Source organism: Setaria italica, chromosome VII (genome assembly GCF_000263155.2).
Source record: "Setaria italica strain Yugu1 chromosome VII, Setaria_italica_v2.0, whole genome shotgun sequence".
In the NCBI taxonomy this organism is placed as follows: Eukaryota; Viridiplantae; Streptophyta; class Magnoliopsida; order Poales; family Poaceae; genus Setaria; species Setaria italica.
The window spans coordinates 11,482,419-11,489,165 of record NC_028456.1 but is presented as its reverse complement, the minus strand read 5'-3'; the positions used below and the strand labels follow the sequence as shown (position 1 = coordinate 11,489,165).

The following is a 6,747-nucleotide window of genomic DNA, read 5'->3' as shown; positions in this document are numbered from 1 at the left end:
TTCCTTAGCTCCATGAATTTGATGGCATAGATTTCAGTCATTGTCGCGTGAATGCATACATACGTCAATGATAGGACGCTTGAATCTAGTAAATTGCTTTATTTTAAAATATATTGCCAACTGGAACAAGAGATTAAGCTGTCGAATAATTCGGTCACCCAGGACTTGAATCAAGTACATCAATGCGGTTGTGTATAAAGTTGATGCAGTATATGCTATAGTGCTCCTCCTCCTAACCGGCAAAAGGGACTAGACATGACAGAAGGAAATGTAAGTGAGAAAACTGGAAGTTCCAATTCATGAGGTAGCCTTTTTTTAGTAAATTCATGAGGTAGTCCGGAGTAGATACTACTTACTAGTTTCACTTTAGTTGGGTCAAGATCTCCAATATCTCATTGTAAAACAGCTAGGGCCTGATGTGATTCCCACTGAGAGAAATCTTCATCTTCCTCTATATTGACACATTCTTGGATGTGTAATAGAATGACATCAGAGGGTATAATTTTTTTTTTGAATTGTGTAGTGAATGGCATAGGTTTGCACTCACCCCAAGCTCTTGAGACAGGAAGATCTTGTACCCACCACCATCGGCCATGTGGCATTCATCATAGCTCATGCAGGCAACAAAGTATGACATAAATTGGGTGGAAAGCATCTCGCCATCAAGGAAAGACTCTGATATTTCTGATCCACTGAATTCTCTAAAGCTGGTGCGGATGAAAATATCACTGGTATGCAAAAAATGGCTCTTAAGTGTGTGCATGCAGCATTGGATCTTCGAGAGTAGGTTGTAGACAGTACCTTTTGCATTTCATGGCAGTCAACATGTTCTTTTATCTATGGAGCTTTTGCTCTTTGTGGATCGCCTTTAAAATGGGACACATACATGGCTTGTTTTTTTGGAAGCCGCTGTGGCCTCAAAGCAATGTCTGGACAATGGATGATCTCAACTTGTGTGCAAGGCTGTAAAAGAATAGGGCCAAGTGCATCATCTGTGGTGGTCTCGATTCCTGGACTTGATTGCAGCGAGCAAAAATGGTGTAGTGAGTAGCTTGGTAATAATTTACAATAAATGGTTGTTCAATGCTTGAAACATAGGTTTAAGTTATGCCACCTTATCTGTTACTTGTTTGTCAGGATGTGAATAAACATTGGCTATTGGTATAGTCATGTTAGCAGTTGCAGCTTGCGGGTGGATAGTACCGGTAGTAGATGCATCTGCGAGGTGAACTAGGGAATCCAGGTGTGGGGGTGCTTCGCCAACAATATTGTGGGTGCCTGCAACTAATATAAAATAAGTAGCAGGTGAAATGATGGTGAAAAGAATTAAGAAGAATGCATATTGCCATTTGGCGAGGCTGGGACAGGGTCTCCTTTAGCCGGAACAGTAGGCACGATGTGATCAATCGTCACATCTGTGTAACCCTGGATATTGAAAAAAGGAATTATGAAGAATGCATACTGCTGATTGGAGAGGCTGTGGCGGTGTTTCCTTTAGCCGCAATAGGAGGCACGACATGATCAATCGTCACATCTGTGTGAACCTGCATATGAATAATCAAATGTGTGTGTAAGAGAGCTCATAGCTGGTAGTAAAAAAATAGTAGTGATTTTTACTGAAAGCAGCATGTGTAACTTGAGTGCAGACGGGTGAAAGTTCGACATCCATTTGCTTTTCAAGGTCAGCATCCTCCCGAGGGGGATGGGGATGAGTTACGATAAATAAAGGTTGGGGTGGTAATCAAGTAGTCAGGTTTAGTGAATTACATTGGGATAGGTGAAGCTATAATTATAATTAATAGTATTGTGCAATGTGTTGGATGTTGGTAAAACTTGTTCTTGAGTCCTATTTTGTTGCAATTCAACACGTGCATCCTGGTGAAGTTCGTGGTTTGTGTGAGCACCTGAAAAAAGTGAAGATATGAGGGATAACGTAAATTCTATGCATGTTTAATATTTTGGATCTGACAACAAACAACAGTTGTGGGAACTACCAGAAGACATATCACTCTCCATTGTTTCAGATTGAATATTTGGCACATTAGATGCATGTTCAGATCCTATATTATGCGCACTGTTGTGGCCATCATACATGTCATTGTCATCGGCTTCATCTGCATACATGAAGTAATAGAGTATGAAAACTAAAAAAATAGTAAATCAATGGCATTGTTGTGGAGCAGTATTCGTGTCACTACCTGCATCAGAAGCGTGGGGCTGATCATTATGTTCTTCAATATTGTTGCCATGCACCTTGTTATTCAAAATTGTCCGAAGAGTGTGAATGACTACCTCATGCGCATCCTATAGCATCTGTTGCCCAATGTTCATATAGCTCAATGCTTTCTTAGCTTCGGCATCAAAATTTTCCAATGCTAGCATTGCTCGCATCTTCCTGGATCTGCTACCAATCTGATCAACTAATTCATGCAATTCTGCTTGCATGTTGGGAAAATGTGTTGCCAACGGTTCAATGGATGGTGGGACATTTGAAGATAGGTGCTGAGGCATATAGTAGCAAGTATTGATGTTGTTCCTAAGCTGCACAGACCAAATGAAATAGGGAAAGCATTAGTACATGTTGGAAATGCTAGAGAATAATTTACGTAATAACAAGGACCAGACTTCAATACCGGTAACAGCCCAAATGTAGACTTCCCTTGTTGGTCTTTGGTCCTATCGGCACTAATTAACTTTTTTATCACATTTTGATCAAAATACTTTGCGCGAGGAGTGTTGGTGTGCACAATCCGATCTTTGCATTGTAGGTTGTCCAAATACAGTATCTGCAAAAAATATTCAACAGCATAGGTAAATGGGTGTGCACCAACAATTTTTAGTAAGTATTTTACTCAAGTCACTTCATGTATATAGACGAAAGAAATGTATACTCACAATCAGTAATATTGAACATCCTGAGAGTGATTTATTCGCTTTGTCAACCTCCCAAGTGACTGGAGCATCTCGTAGGTCATTCACAACTGCCTTGCACCAGTTAAAACCCGGCAAGCGAGATAGGTCCCTAGTAAGGTAAACATCCTTGCATCTCATGTTATTATCAGTGCTTGGGAAAAACAGTTTGCTGCAAGTAATGATAAAGAAAAATTATAGCCATGTCATCATCAATGGGGGCAGTCCCCAGCTCATGATCATCCTTAACTATCTTTTGGAGATGACTAACATGGAGGTCCTGGGATTCTTCTAGACCCACTAATGACTTGAAAGCAGACAACGCCTTGGATGCTTGCGTGTGTGTATGCAAACTTAGAATTTCACCTCTGTCCGGTAAGTCAAGCACTTGTTTGACAGCAAATGGGATGACATGGATTGCCTTGTTGTTAACATTGATTACCATAGTTTTGGGGTCTAGCCTGTCGAACAAGAACTTTAATAGTTCCCTGCTCTCTAGCCTCTCTGCTGAAAGACACAGGAGGCCACCAAAACCCATATCTATGATTCTCCTGCGTTGCAGTAAGGTTAGATGTTCGTTAGATGTTCGACAAACGAGTTGAATGTTGATGGGGCACACCGAACTATGAGTGCATGAGCATACTCTGGATTCTTGGAAGGCTGCAAGATGAATTTAGGAAAAAGGGTCAAATACTATATAGAGCAACAGGATTGAAAACTTTTGTTTCGTGCAATTTGGTAAATCAAGCACAACGATAGAACCTGGTGAAATCGACATAATTCAAGGTGCAGTAAATTTCACGATTTTTTAACCACTGTGCAGAGTCAATGAAGTTTGATCTTCGTAAATTTACCACATAAAGGAAAATTCACCTATGCACCTAATAGGAAAAATGAATTACTATTGCAGTAAATGAATTACTAGTGTGTCGTAAATGTACCACATAATGGTAAATTCACCTATGCAGCTAAAAGGAAAAATGAATTACTAGTACCTTGCCAGTTGCATTGGCTGCTACACTTGCATTGATGCACTGTTTCTTGGCAACTGGTTGCCTTCACGGGGTTCCATGAAGGCAGCATCATCATCATTATCATCATTATGAAGAAGATCCCTGGCACAGCTTGATTCGGCATGAGATCGCTGAACAATCTTGGATGGTGGTTTGCTATTGTTCTTCATCTAATTAGCACCACAGGTACCAGGTGGTTGGGGGGGGGGGGGGGGTGCTGATGGATGTGTCTGTGCATCGGCTCCTGCAGCTGGTTGTGAAGCTGCTGCCCGAGTGACCGCGCTAACATCGAAGGTCCATTCATCTTGTGTGGTGCGGAACCCGATGCTGTTAATCTCCCCTGAATTTGCTTCATCTGCCCTAATAAAAAAATAGTGTATTGTGTTTTCTTTTGTGAACACAGGTAAATTTGAAGGAAATAAGCTTGCAGGCATAAACACATAACATAACTTATGTGTCAAAAGTACAGTAACATAAATAGCAATTTGACGTAACTTTCAGACTATAGCCAGGTGAAGTCAAGGTAAATTTACCACATGATGTATCAGTCAAATTTGTAGTAACTGGTTGAAATAGGAAATACACATAAGTCAGAAAAATAGTAAATTAAACAAATGATTTCTCACTGTGCAGGGACAATGAGAGGCATAAAGTTTACAAGAATTACCAATGAGAGGCTTAGTAAGTTTACAAGAATTATGTTATGCAGCATGGTAATTTACTATAAGGAACCATCAAATCATTCAAAAATATATTTATACCTACTATCTATGCATCATGGTAACTGGAGTAGTAAACCTAAAAATACAGAGACTTCCATGATATTGTGATTCGAAGATAGGGCTGCATTGGAAATTCGCAATGCAACCCGGCTAATCAGACAAATAAAAAAAACTTCAAAATCAGGAATGTGCAGTGACGCACTAATCTCATACCAATGGGTACAATCAGTAGAGTGAATGAGGGAGGCAGAATTACATGATGCTTACCTCAGGGTCTCTACGCTGGCTTGGATTAGGATGAGCCGGTCACCCAAAACTGAAGAACTCCTGCAAGAAATAGTAAAATATATGGTTAACTTACCACATTATCTATTCTGTGAAAAAAATATAGTAATCCGTTGAAGCAGTAAATCCACGTAATTTAAAAAGTGGTAAATTGTACAGTTAATTTACAACCTAGTTTACCATTCAAAGCTACAGTAACACAAACAACCATTGACAGAACTTTCAGACTATAACCTAGTAAATTAGTTTAAGTTTTTAAAAATAGTAAACTATATGGTTAACTTACAACATGATTTTTTAGTCATTGAAGTAGTAAATCCACAGAATTTAAAAAGTAGTAAATTCTTATAGTAAATTTACCACTGCGCAGGGAAAATTTACTATAAGATTGAGGCACCAGTAAAAAAATGCAAGAGAATTAAGTACTATGCAGCCTGGTAATTTACTACAAGAACGATTAATTTACTGTAAGATTGATGAGTCATTCAAAAATATATTACGTACCTAAAATATATGCTGCAGGGTAATTGATATACTAAACATGTACATCTAATCAAAAGATGGAATCAAACAAATCGTATATGAAAACAAATTGTATATTGACGCAATTATCCAATTAGAACCATGGAGCATCAGTACTAATGGAATGAGGGAGGGAGAATTGCGTTATGCTTACCTCAGAGTGTGTCTCCGCTGGCTTGGATTAGGATGGGCGGGTCACCCAAACACCAAGAACTTCCAGCAAGCACGCACATGGCAATCCCAGCACCAATGGCACAGGCCGTCGAGGGGGGGCTAATTAAACTACGGGGACACGATTGGAACAGCCCAGCGTCATCGCCGGTGGAGGATTTAGGCGCCTCCAGCAGCAGCGATGCTATGTTCTTGTGGAGAGTCACGGTGGGGGGCGGAAGCAGGTTTTTGTGCCATAACATCGAGGAGCGATTGATTAAGCTGCAGCAATCGGGGGATCTCTTCCAACGATGCCAGAGCGGCGGCACCTCCGGAGGATTGCGCATCCCGCTTCCTGCTCGGCGAATGAATCATGGCGGCAATATTTTCTGCGTGCATGTGTGATGGGAAATGGGAGAAATTTGGGGATCGTTTTCTATGTAATTAATCAGTGGCTGCCCTATCACTTGGGCTGAGAGCCGCTGAGTCGAGCCGCGCAAGCGCAAGGCTAGCTGCGGAGCCGTTTGGGGATGAGCGCGCGGGTTATACGGGCTCGGGTTTGATCGGACCGGATGGAGAATTGGGTCTAGTCACAGAATTAGTTATTTTGTGGCCGGCTTTAGATAAACACCTCTCTCTATATGTGTGTGTATATATCGAAATAAATTTGGTAGAACTGTCCCTATCTCTTTATAAAAGACTGCAGTTTAGAATAGACTGTGCACTTTTGACCCAGCTTTTTACCCTCCATAACATCCTTCTCTTATTCCAATATGAATATGGTTGTCTAATTCATTTGGAACAGGTCTAGCTAGACCAAACTATTTTCCCATGTGGTGGGAGGAAATAGATATAACATTGCTGTTGATATAAGCAATTGGTTCATGTTAGTCTTTCAGGCTTTGTTATCAGTTGGTTTTGGATGGTAGTGATTCAATTGATATTTTAACCTTAGGAAAAATAAGCTGATATGACATAGATTACTTTTTATTCTGAAAATCTCCGTTGTGGTTGTATCAGAAAATACCCAGTAATAGGCCTTCTGTCAGTTTTAGTGTTGACATGTCAACACTGCTAATAATGCACTATTCCACCTTGTTTGGATTGACCTGAAGGCAAGCTGGAATGCTGGATCACATTTTTGA

At 40.4% G+C, this 6,747-nt stretch overlaps 2 long non-coding RNA genes across 4 annotated transcripts; both read right to left on the bottom strand.

Moving 5' to 3' along the window:
- Nucleotides 1-54: 54 nt before the first annotated feature.
- LOC111258029 lies at nt 55-4,120 on the bottom strand. Of its 2 annotated transcripts, XR_002678657.1 has the most exons (13): nt 3,906-4,120; nt 3,182-3,570; nt 2,896-3,082; nt 2,634-2,786; nt 2,199-2,541; nt 1,995-2,114; nt 1,768-1,904; nt 1,463-1,544; nt 1,115-1,284; nt 802-1,010; nt 548-728; nt 357-466; nt 55-249 (listed from the first exon to the last, which is right to left on the bottom strand). It is a non-coding gene; the product is annotated as an uncharacterized LOC111258029 (long non-coding RNA). The 2 variants fall into 2 exon arrangements; XR_002678656.1 differs by having other exon boundaries at nt 2,896-3,570.
- Nucleotides 4,121-4,130: 10 nt separating this feature from the next.
- On the bottom strand, nt 4,131-6,008 carry LOC111258030. 2 transcript variants are annotated; one of them, XR_002678659.1, is made up of 3 exons: nt 5,607-6,008; nt 4,913-4,972; nt 4,131-4,283 (listed from the first exon to the last, which is right to left on the bottom strand). It is a non-coding gene; the product is annotated as an uncharacterized LOC111258030 (long non-coding RNA). The 2 variants fall into 2 exon arrangements; XR_002678658.1 differs by having other exon boundaries at nt 4,131-4,278.
- Between the last annotated feature and the right edge of the window lie 739 nt (nt 6,009-6,747).